Source organism: Eurosta solidaginis, chromosome 3, assembly GCF_040869045.1.
Source record: "Eurosta solidaginis isolate ZX-2024a chromosome 3, ASM4086904v1, whole genome shotgun sequence".
In the NCBI taxonomy this organism is placed as follows: domain Eukaryota; kingdom Metazoa; phylum Arthropoda; class Insecta; order Diptera; family Tephritidae; genus Eurosta; species Eurosta solidaginis.
Genome location: NC_090321.1, coordinates 198,605,767 through 198,619,036, shown reverse-complemented (window position 1 = coordinate 198,619,036; position 13,270 = coordinate 198,605,767).

Sequence of the window (13,270 nt, the reverse complement as noted above, 5' to 3'; positions counted from 1 at the left end):
TTTCACAAGGATTGGTAAATTTTTATTCGACTTATGGCATTAAAAGTATTCTAGACAAATTAAATGAAAAAGGGCGGAGCCACGCCCATTTTGAAATTTTCTTTTATTTTTGTATTCTGTTGCACCTCATCACTATTGGGGTTGAATGTTGGCATAATTTACTTATATACTGTAAAGATTCTAAATTTTTTGTTAAAATTTTACTTAAAAAAAAATTTTTTTTTAAGTGGGCGTGCTCGTCATCTGATTTTGCTAATTTTTATTTAGCACACATATAGTAATAGGAGTAACGTGTCTGCAAATTTCATCATATCTTCAACGACTGCCAATTTACAGCTTGCAAAACTTTTAAATTACATTCCTTTAAAAGTGGGCGGTGCCACGCCCGTTGTCCAAAATTTTACTAATTTTCTATTTTGCGTCATAAGGTCAACCCATCTACCAAGTTTCGTTGCTTTATCCGTGTTTGGTAATGAATTATCGCATTTTTTCGGTTTTTCGAAATTTTCGATATCGAAAAAGTGGGCGTGGTTATAGACCGATATCGTTCATTTTAAATAGCGATCTGAGAAGAGTGCCCAAGAACCTACATACCAAATGTAATCAAGATACCTCAAAATTTACTCAAGTTATCGTGTTAACGGACAGGCGGACGGACGGATGGGCATGGCTCAATCAAATTTTTTTTCGATTCTGATGATTTTGATATACAGAAGTCTATATCTATCTCGACTCTTCTATGTACGTGAAACATTTGTGCTTTCGAATTTATCAGGGAATCATAAAGATTTAGGTCTTTGAAATTCGCATTAGAACACTTATATAATTGTTCCCAAAGATGGCGCGCTTGTGCCCGAAAATTAATTTCGATATTTGTATGAATTGTTCGAATTTACAAAAAACTTTTTCTATTAATTATAAACAAATAGAGTAATATTTGTTAACAAAAATAGGCCTATGCACTGCGGCTGATCAATACGAATCGATTCATATAACTTTTATATGATTTTACGTATGCTAAGTATGCGAAACAGCCTATCAATTGATTGAATGGAAATTTTGTTAGCGTATTAATATATAGATAGTGGGTGAAATACTGCCTATGCAATACGGCCGCCATGATGCCGGTTGCCGTTTTCACCTAAAATCAAGGGAGGTTTTTTTTTTCGTTTAATATACAACGTGAAATTTTCCGATTCAGTCAAGTTGCATTTAAATAATAATAAACTAAGTTGAAATAAGCGAATATATAATAAAGTAAAATAAGAAATAAAATAAAGTAGCACAAAAGACAATATAAAAAATTTAATGTTATATTTTTGTAAATTTTTTGTTTTTTGTTCAGTATAAGACGTACTTTATTTAAAATGAGGATTAAATCTGCAAATGCAGAAACATTTACGGGCAAATTTGCCATTAATTGTTATAAATGAATTTAGTTAGTTTCAACAAAAGTTAACTCATTATTTGTGATTTCATGTTTTCTTGAAAACAACTAAAATAAAAAACAAATAATCTGTTAAATAAAGACATGTATTTACGTGTAAGTAAAATTTGCCACAAAAAATGGGCCGTTCAAAAATTAATTCTATTTAAGGTTTTTTGGTACCTACGCTACAAATTATTTTGGAACAGTTTTTTAGGATTTTGGTAGAGGCTATTATAGATAAGTGGCAACATTGGGCACCATATTTGTATGTACGTGAAACATTTGTGCTTTCGAATTTAGCAGGGAATCATAAAGGTTTAGGTCTTTGAAATTCCCATTAGAACACTTAGATAATTGTTCCCAAAGATGGCGCGCTTGTGCACGAAAATTAATTTCGATATTTGTATGAATTGTTCGAATTTACAAAAAACTTTTTCTATTAATTATAAACAAATAGAGTAATATTTGTTAACAAAAATAGGCCTATGCACTGCGGCTGATCAATACGAATCGATTCATATAACTTTTATATGATTTGACCTATGCTAAGTATGCGAAACAGCCTGTCAATTGATTGTATGGAAATTTTGTTAGCGTATTAATATATAGATGGTTTATAAGGAACGCGTGCATCGCGAATTAACTGAAACAAATGAAATGAAACAAAAGTACACCCATATACGCATATGCGCATACATATACTCGTATATCAATATCCTTTTCATTGCGATCATTGGTAATCGAATACAGAGTGTTTTTGGAGGGGATATCAGCTGTTCCAAATGCTGCTTTTTACATTGCATTTCAAAGCAAAGCATTTTTAGTATTGAAACGGATCTTAAGATTTCTCGGTATGCAGGATATATTCATGTCGAATAAATACCAAAAAGGATAGATATAATAAGAGCCGTCACTCGTTATTTTTTAGGCATTTGCTCGATGTAAACTGTGAGGTAGTCGCTACTTTTTTTTTATGAGGGACATTTTTGAATTGCCTCCCATTTATCCTTGCGGTGTTGTCACCTTATGCAAGCATTATTTTTGGAAAGAGAATTAAATAATTTATCAAATACAGTCGGAAAAATAACCACAAATACCCCATGTAAATGTATAGAAGACATTTATAAACATCTCGCCCAAAAAAAAGTAGCGACTACCTCACAGTTTACATCGAGTAAATGCCTAAAAAATAACGAGTGACGGCTCTTATTGTATCTATCCTCTTTGTAAATATATCCAAATGTTCTGTATAACAAGTAAGGACGGCTAAGTTCGGGTGTAACCGAACATTATATACTCAGCGTGAGCTTCAATTGTACATTTCATTTCAGATAAATGACTTTTCTACATAACAAGCAGCACCGCCCGTTAAAAAAAAATGTATCCCCATTTCCTCTTCCAGTAAAACTTGATAAGTGAAATATAATTGATTCAAGACTGTTTTTTGCTAAGTTATAGCTTATTATTCTAATCTAACGACCCTTTTAAACTTATTTTATATAAAAGTGGGCGTGGTCTTTAACCGACCCCGTCCATTTTTACTAGAAATATTTTCTGCTATAAGGAAAATATGTGTACACAACTTCATTACGATATGTTAATTTTTCTTCGAGTTATGGCTCCCGAAACATAGAAAATTGCTTAGTCATAAAAGGGGCGTTGCCACGCCCATTTTTTTAAATTTAAAGTTTTTCCTATTTCTTGTTATAAATCCACTTGGGAAATGAAATACCATTGATATAAAGCTCTTTTTTGCAAAGATATGGCTTATTTTATTCGTCCACAACCCTTTTAAAAATCTTTTTCATAAAAGTGGGCGTGGCCCTTAACCAATTTCGTTAATTTTTCTTCAGAGCATTCCTTATAGTAAAGGCACCCTCTCCGCCGAATTTTGTTACGATAGGTTTAACGATTTTTGATTTATGATTAATAATATTTGTAAAATTGATTTTATCACAAGTGGGCGGTGCCACGCCCATTTAAAACAATTTTTTTTTTTTATCAAAAGTCTCAATATCAGTCCACATGTCAAATTTCAACATTCTAAGTGTATTATTTACTAAATAATCAGGTTTTTTGTGTTTTCCAAAATTTTATATATATGTATATGGGGTATTCCATCCCATTTCGACCAATTTTGAACCCGACACCTTTAGAATTGGCTGAAAGTTTTTCTTCTTTTTCTAGCTTACGAAAGACGTTTTTCAGATCTTTTTCATCCAACTCAAAAAAAGTTATGAATTTAAAAAAAACACTGTTTTTGTTTTCAAAATGCTATAACTTTTTCAAAAATTGACCGTTTGGGATCTTTTTTTTTGTAAATTTGTTTTTATATGTACTTTTCGGAAAAAATACAAAAAAATATTTAAAGTTTTTTTTTTTGTATTTTTTTAGTTTTTCGAGATTTTTCGAATTTCGCCATTTTTTTTTTTTTTTTTCTCATAAAAGTTATAGCATTTTGAAAACAAAAACGGTGTCCAACTCAAAATAAGTTATGAATTTAAAAAAAAAAACGATGTTTTTTCAAAATGCTATAACTTTTTCTAAAATTGACCGTTTGGGATCTTTTTTTTTATACTCAGTTGAGCAGAGCTCACAGAGTATATTAAGTTTGATTGGATAACGGTTGGTTGTACATATATAAAGGAATCGAGATAGATATAGACTTCCATATATCAAAATAATCAGGATCCAAAAAAAATTTGATTGAGCCATGTCCGTCCGTCCGTCCGTCCGTCCGTCCGTTAACACGATAACTTGAGTAAATTTTGAGGTATCTTGATGAAATTTGGTATGTAGGTTCCTGAGCACTCATCTCAGATCGCTATTTAAAATGAACGATATCGGACTATAGCCACGCCCACTTTTTCGATATCGAAAATTTCGAAAAACCGAAAAAATGCGATAATTCATTGCCAAAGGCGGTTAAAGCGATGAAACTTGGTAGATGGGTTGAGGTTATGACGCAGAATAGAAAATTAGTAAGATTTTGGACAATGGGCGTGGCACCGCCCACTTTTACAAGAAGGTAATTTAAAAGTTTTGCAAGCTGTAATTTGGCAGTCGTTGAAGATATCATGATGAAATTTGGCGGGAACGTTACCACTATTACTATATATGTGCTGAATAAAAATTAGCAAAATTGGATGAAGAACACGCCCACTTTTTAAAAAAAATTTTTTTTAAATTCAAATTTTAACAAAAAATTTAATATCTTTACTGTATATAAGTAAATTAAGTCAAAATTCAACTCCAGTAATGATATGATGCAACAAAATACAAAAATAAAAGAAAATTTCAAAATAGGCGTGGCTCCGCCCATTTTCATTTAGTGTGTCTAGAATACTTTTAATGCCATAAGTCGAACAAAAATTTACCAATCCTTTTGAAATTTGGTAGGAGCATAGATTCTATGACGCTAACTGTTCTCTGTGAAAATGGGCGAAATCGGTGGAAGCCACGCCCAGTTTTTATACACAGTCTACCGTCTGTCCTTCCGCTCGGCCGTTAACACAATAACTTGAGCAAAAACCGATATATCTTTACTAAACTTAGCCCACGTACTTATCTGAACTCACTTTATCTTGGTATAAAAAATGGCCGAAATCCGACCATAACCACGCCCACTTTATCGATATCGAAAATTACGAAAAATTAAAAAAATGCCATAACTCTATACCAAATACGAAAAAAGGGATGAAACATTGTAACTGGATTGGTTTATTGACGAAAAATATAACTTTGGAAAAAACTTTGTAAAATGGGTGTGACACCTACCATATTAAGTAGAAGAAAATGAAAAAGTTCTACAAGGCGAAATCAACAGCCCTTGGAATCTTGGCAGGAATACTGTTAGTGTTATTGAATATATAAATAAATTAGCAGTACCCGACAGATGATTTTCTGGATCACCTGATCCACATTTGGTCGATATCGCGAGAACGCCTTCACATAAACATCTAAAGGCCACTCGCTTTTAAAACCCTCATTAATACCTTTAATTTGATATCCATATCGTACAAACACATTCTAGAGTCAACCCTGGCCCACCCTAATGGCGATATCTCGAAAAGGCGTCGACCTATAGACCTAATGCCCACTCCCTCTTAAAATGCTCAGTAACACCTTTCGTTTGATACCCATATCGTAAAAACATTCTACAGTCAGCCCTGGCCCACCCTAATGGCGATATCTCGAAAAGGCGTCCACCTATAGACCTAATGTCCACTCCCTCTTAAAATGCTCAGTAACACCTTTCCTTTGATACCCATATCGTACAAACATTCTAGAGTCACCCCTGGCCCACCCTAATGGCGATATCTCGTAAAGGCGTCCACCTATAGACCTAATGCCCACTCCCTCTTAAAATGCTCAGTAACACCTTTCGTTTGATACCCATATCGTACAAACATTCTAGAGTCACCCCTGGCCCACCCTAATGGCGATATCTCGAAAAGGCGTCCACCTATAGACCTAATGCCCACTGCCTCTTAAAATGCTCAGTAACACCTTTCGTTTGATACCCATATCGTACAAACATTCTAGAGTCACCCTTGGTCAACCTTTATGGCGATATCTCGAAAAGGCGTCCACCTATAGAACTGAGGATTACTCCCTTTTAAAATACTCATTACCACCTTTCATTTGATACCCATATCGTACAAACACATTCTAGAGTCACCCTGGCCCACCCTAATGGCGATATCTCGAAAAGGCGCCCACCTATAGACCCAATGCCCACTTTCTCTTAAAATGCTCAGTAACACCTTTCGGTTGATACCCATATCGTACAAACATTCTAGAGTCACCCCTGGCCCACCCTAATGGCGATATCTCGAAAAGGCGTCCACCTATAGACCTAGTGCCCACTCCCTCTTAAAATGCTCGGTAACACCTTTCGTTTGATACCCATATCGTACAAACATTCTAGAGTCACCCTTGGTCCACCCTTATGGCGATATCTCGAAAAGGCGTCCACCTATAGAACTAAGGATTGCTCCCTTTTAAAATACTCATTACCACCTTTCATTTGATACCCATTCGTACAAACACATTCCAGAGTCACCCCTGGCCCACCCTAATGGCGATATCTCGAAAAGGCGTCCACCTATGGACCTAATGCCCACTCCCTCTTAAAATGCTCAGTAACACCTTTCGTTTGATACCCATATCGTACAAACACATTCTAGAGTCACCCCTGGCCCACCCTAATGGCGACATTTCGAAAAGGCGTCCACCTATAGACCTAATGCCCACTCCCTCTTAAAACGCTCAGTAACACCTTTCATTTGATTCCCATATCGTACAACTAGAGACACCCCTGGTCCACCTTTATGGCGATATCTCGAAACGGCGTCCACCTAGGGAACTAAGGATCACTCCTTTTCAAAATACTCATTAACAGCTTTCATTTGATACCCATATCGTACAAACATATTCTAGAGTCACCCCTGGTCCACCTTTATGGGGATTTCTCGAAAAGGCGTTCACCTATAGAACTAAAGCCCATGCCCTTTTAAAATACTCATTATCACCTTTCATTTGATACCCATATCGTACAAACACATTCTAGAGTCAGCCCTGGTCCACCTTTATGGCGATATCCCTAAATGGCGTCCATCCATAGAACTATGGCCTACTCTCTCTTAAAATACTCTTTAATACCTTCCATTTGATACACATGTCATACAACCACATTCCAGGGTTACCCTAGGTTCATTTTCCTACATGGTGATTTTCCTTATTTTGTCTCCATAGCTCTCAACTGAGTATGTAATGTTCGGTTACACCCGAACTTAGCCTTCCTTACTTGTTAAATTTGTTTTTAAATGTACTTTTCGGAAAAAATACAAAAAAATTTTTAAAGTTTTTTTTTCAATTAAATAAAAAAAAATAAAATCGTCTCACTCCGGGATTATTGCAGAATTGATTGAAGTTTTTATGGGAAAAAAATGGCGAAATTCGAAAAATCTCGAAAAACTGAGAAATTACGTCTTGGGACGTTTGATCAGGATCTACATTTTGGTGAGCACGCAACCGCAATTGTTCCGAGAATTCTGAGCCGTAACAAAATCCTCAAATCCCTTGCTGGCAGTACTTGGGGAAAAGATAAAGAAACGCTCATGACTACATACAAAGCAATTAGCCAGCCGATTACGTGCTACGCGTCACCCATATGGTCGCCAAGCCTACAAATTACCCACTGGAAGAAGCTACAGGCCTGCCAAAATACTGCTCTCATAATCGCCTCGTGCTGTCTTCTTATGTCCCCAGAACACCGTCTGCATAATGAGGCGAGAATACTCCCCATCAGGGAGAGAAATGAGATGCTGACCAAACAGTTCCTGTTGAATACCCAGAAACCTGAGCATCCCAACAGACGTATGATTGATGAGCCAGCACCGCCTAGGGGCTTAAGAAGTCATATCCGTAAGCATTTTGAGGAAATACGGCACCTGAGAACACAGCCGTAAGAAGCGAAAAAACACAAGCAGGTCCTTGGTGAACTCCACAAACAGGCGTCGGACCTTTATGCCGGGAATTGCCCGACGAATCCAGTACTCAAAGAAAAGTATCCAAAACTCGCGGAAGAGGAACGCATACTCCCCAGGGAAACGCGTGTCACTCTTGCTCAACTTCGTTCTGGATACTGTAACAGGTTAAACTCCTTACCTATCCAGAATCAAATCCGACATACAAAATGTATGCCGCGCTTGCAATGTGTCCCCACATGACACCATCTCTTTAATTGTAATGTGGATCCAACGCCTCTAACACCCCTTTCCTTATGGTCCACCCCTGTTGAAACAGCAAGTTTCTTTGGACTCCCGTTAGACGGTCGCGGCTGTTAGGTGGGGCGAAGCAATGCTACAACAACAACATCATCAGTGACTGAAAACCATTTTCACTCAAGCGATAACTGTGCCACTGTCAAACTATTTCTAAAAATTACAGTAAGTTATGGATCTAACGAGTACTATTTATCGCAGTTCGCGAATGACATTAATCCGATCCACCGTTTCAGGGCTATTTAAATTCAAAAAATGTGTAATACGAGCACAGTCTTCTCGATACGTTGCTTATTTACTTCTCTCATTTGATGCATCTCATACTTACGTCTAATATTGTCTCCGCACTTTGTAGCTGTTTACATGCGTGTGTAATGCCGTCTAGTCTCTTAGATGTTATGTATGTACGTGTGTGCGTAGCTATTTGTTGTCTCATCTGCTTGCTTTGATGCTGTTGTAGTGCAGCATTTATTTACTAGCGGCTTAGTGATTTATCGTATTTCTAACGTGTGATCTCGCGTATACTTTGTTGTTGCATTGCGAATGGTATGTAATGCAAATATGCCATAATGCAAGACTATTTGCACCTGATCGTGAACTGCCCTAATAGGGCAGTATTGTATTTTTCAGAAATGGGACCTCGTGCAGATACTATTCGTTGACCATACCCATCTGCACTTAAAATTAAAAAATTAAGGGGTGTTTTACCAAAAAGTACAAAACCTTACGGAGTCACAACTTGATCTCTTAGAAGATATTGCTACTTATACTTTGGATCTCCGTTTAGTCCCTCCATAGTTTTTTTTTTTGGTAAGTGAATCATAAACACGAAGCATTTTTATGATGGCCTCTGAAAAATATGAAAAAGTGATGGAAGAAGAAATGGTGGCATTTTAAAGTGTAAACAGAATCAAATTCTCCAGGGGGACAATGCTAGACCTAAATCTCGTATTTAGCGAAACGCAGGCAGACATTTATTTTGTTTGTTATTGTGTTTGTTACGTTGTCTCCCTAGTGCCTTTTTCTTACTCCAATTACCAAGGACATAAGAACTTTAGTTAACCCTAACAACTAAATCGAGCGCTTGAAGTCAGCTATACTGGCCAAACACATCTCGACAACTGGCATGAGGTAGTATCAGAGCGATATTTTCCGGGGATATCCTAGTGATCGTGTTGTGGTTGTAAGTCCTAGGTACAAGTCACGTCCAAATCAACATCGAAAATTTAGAATTTTTGTTTTCAGTGAGAAACAATTTTTTATAGGGGAGTCTGGGCCCGTATCGCGCTATACGAGCAGATATCGAAATCCATTTTTTAAATCACAGTAGCTCTGAAATGGTGAATCATTTATTATGTTTACTAGTGACCATACCTACTCTTTACAACCACGCTTTATTATAATTTTCATAAATAGTTTGACAGATTCATATGTATCATTTCAGTGAAATTGGATTTTCATCTATGATCTATGATCGTGCCCTGGTTTGACAAACACTCCGAGTGTGCTTCTGGCATGAAAAGCTTCTCTGTGAAAATTTATCTGCCTTGTAGATTTAATTGGAAGTCGGCCTATATGGCTCCGTTCCACAAGTTTGTAGAAAAACTTTAAAAATAGTACGACGCAAATTGCAAAAGAAGCTCTTGGAAGGTGAATCAGACTAAATATTTATTTTGAATTTTTTTACCTAGGCGCATAAAATGATGCCACAGGGCCAATCTCTGGCATCCCTCGACTCACGTTGGCATAGCTTGCTGCTTGGATAATCACCTGATTATGAGGTAGTAGAAATTCTTTTACAGTTCCGGGAAGAAGCTACCATGGTCTAATAATTATTACCCACCCGATTGAGTGCAGAATTTGGCAACAGTAGCGGAAGCCGCACCATACTAGGCTCTCCTGACAAAGATAAAATCGACGCTGATCAGAATGCCCGTAACTCATAATCTTTTATTCCATTTCCTTGGAGCTTTATTGGCTCCAGTTAAGGTGTAAAACGAAGGTGACAAGGATCGTGATGTCATCACTATACCCTGCCTCTCGCTCTAAAGGTTCTGAATCAGGACGATTACAACCACGACCCAAAGCAGAGGAGAACGAACACTCAGTGCTAGTATGACCCATTAATCGCCGCTGAAAGAAAGGCGCCCAACACAAATTATTTGTTCTCTAAGTACCCTTAAAATAGTCAACTAACTAGTCAGTTTGTATTTGGTTTTTGCGTTTTCGTGAAAATTGTTGGACGCATTTGTAATACCTTCAAACATATTAGTGCGAAAGATCAAGCCTATCAGGATATAACTACACCCACATTCATATAGTAAATTTGACAATATTCATCAAATAATGATGTTGGTTGAATGCCATTAAAAGTCTATGTTTAAATTTTTTCATACCCAACAAAGTAACAACGATACAAGGGTCTTAGAATACTCCTACAGCAAGGCATTCCTCTCCTAAGAGATGGAGAAAATCGACACACCCGAAAGTTCGAGGAGTCAAAAAAATAGTTGCTACGGCAGTGTTAATGATGATTTATATGATCTTGAATCATGAAACATGACTGCGTGGTCCGTCTAGACAAGCAGTACAATTTTAATCAGATAAGATTAAGATTTACTTTATCAACAGGGTAAATTCTAAAATTAACTCTATTTTAAACTCGCACTGAAAAACCGATACTTAGTATTACGGTTGTGCCTGAACTTAGATTCCTTACGTGTTTGTACAATATTAAGTACTTAAAATATGGTTTATAAATTGTTTAATGAAATTTGAATATTTTATCCTTTCGTAGTTATGGTTGCTTTATTTTGTGGACCCTCTGTTCCGCAATTGCCACCAAGAACGTTTAAAGTGGATAGATCTTTCGTATTTTTATGAAAAATAAGGCCAACATTATTTTGTTTACTGGACATAGATCGACGGCTTACTAGGCACGGGAATATTCTGTGTTGGACCAAATAAATTTATTTATTACGAACAAATATAAATTTATACTTACTTAAACAATATTTTAATTAAAACTACTTTATTATTACATCATATATAATATTTTATTTTTAACATTATAAACAATAGCAAGTATACAACGGGAAGTGTTTTAGTTACATATTTTTAAGTTGTTTATGTATGATTTCGCCGTTCATTCATCAAATAAAGAATCTTCCAGGTTATGTAATCTATGTGGTCATCTGAATATGAGAGCATGAGAGAAAATATTTAATTTCAGCAAGATTTGTGAACCAAGATCAATTAATTAACATTTTAAGGGAAATATTGTTTATAAGCATGCAAACAATATAAAGAAATGAATGCATGTAAATTTTGTTGAAAATATGTAACAATTGTTTCGTCAGCATGAACTGCTATTATTTAGTTAAACTTAAGAGCTAAAATTATAAAAATGAAATATGTCTTTACACATTTTTCAGTTTTGCGAATTTTACCTGTGATGGGCTTCACACGTAAACGTTTTATTGCTAATCGTCCATATATATTTATCATATATTCCCTCAAATATGGTACGTTTTTCGTGGGACAATTCACAAGTATTTCTTAAAAGCGAAATTAGTAGTGTGGAATGTGGACAGTGGTAAATATATATAAGGCACGAAAAATTTTAGGATAATTTTGATTTTAATTATTTAAACAAAAGATACATATGTTAATAAAAAATTTAATTACATATTTCAATTTATGTGTATTTCTGTAAGCAGTGAGCATGATACAAAAAATGGAGGTAGTTCCATTTAGTGTGACGTTAGACACTTGACTTTGGCGGGGGCAATGACAATTTCACCAAAAACAAGCTACCAGATTGAAAAACGTCACGAATTTTTCTAATTTTGATGGATTTCATATTAAGAAAAAAAGAGCCGCGTGCATTGGAAATATTTTAATACGAAATATCAGCCTAGGAAAGAAGGTTTTTAATAAGTTTTTCGAGCTCCCGAAAATTGCTTTGGTGGAAGAAACGTGAATCGATACAAAGCAAGTGTCCGTACGTTTGCTCAGAACAAGTTGACCAAACATACACGTTTGTCAATTGATTGCCCAAAGGAGGTCCTTATAAATCGACACCGCAATTTCTAAAGAGTTTAGCATACTTAAACGCAATTTTTATGAAATTGAACGGTGATAAATTTTCTACAAGTTCACATCTTTTATTTATTGTATAATTCAAGCGTAGCGCTTGAGGAGGAAATTGTTAAATCGTTTTTTAGGGAGAACATTGCCCTGTAGTTCTGCAAGTTAACCACTTGTTATGAGAGTTCTTTTGCCCGTTGTACCAAGGGGTGTTACGTTGGAGCAAGCCTTGCCTATACACATTCTGTACCCTTTTAGCATTGATATGGTTGTGGCGTTCCACAAACGTAACAAATTAAACACCTACCTCTCACTGCAGACTTTGGAGGTACACTTTTTCTCAACATGCCTTGATAAATATCCAATGTAGAGGTATGATTATAGGGCCATGCTAGAACAACAGGATTTTTCGTGTATTTTTTCTGTCTAGGGGCCAAGCTGAGTCATTAACCAATGTATGAGTCATTATCCACTATTTTTCAATAAAATTGCATGTTCTACTGTATTCTCAATCGATATGTATGCACATAATAATGCACAGATTACCATTGCGTTTTGATCCTGTAGGAAATTTTCATCCCGCCTTAAACAGTAACGGTTTGGCAACGCTTCTAGCAACACAACAAATATTATGAAACTTCAAAAATCCCCAAGTCCGTCAAAAAATTTGAGTGGAACTACCTTCTTTTTTATACCATGGTAGTGAGTATATACCAACTGCTGAGTTGAATATTATAATATAACGGCTGTATTTTCCGAAGCGCCCTATAACTGTAATAAATATTTTCAAAGTCCTTTTTCTGGATAGCATAGGTTAAATAGAAGAGATCATTATAGGTTAAATGGTTATATTTATGTCAACTTTTATCAATCGCAAACAGCTGTTGAATCACTTACTTACTTAATTGGCACTTGACCGCTAAACGGTTATGACCGTCCAACAAGGCGCACCAATCGCTTCTTC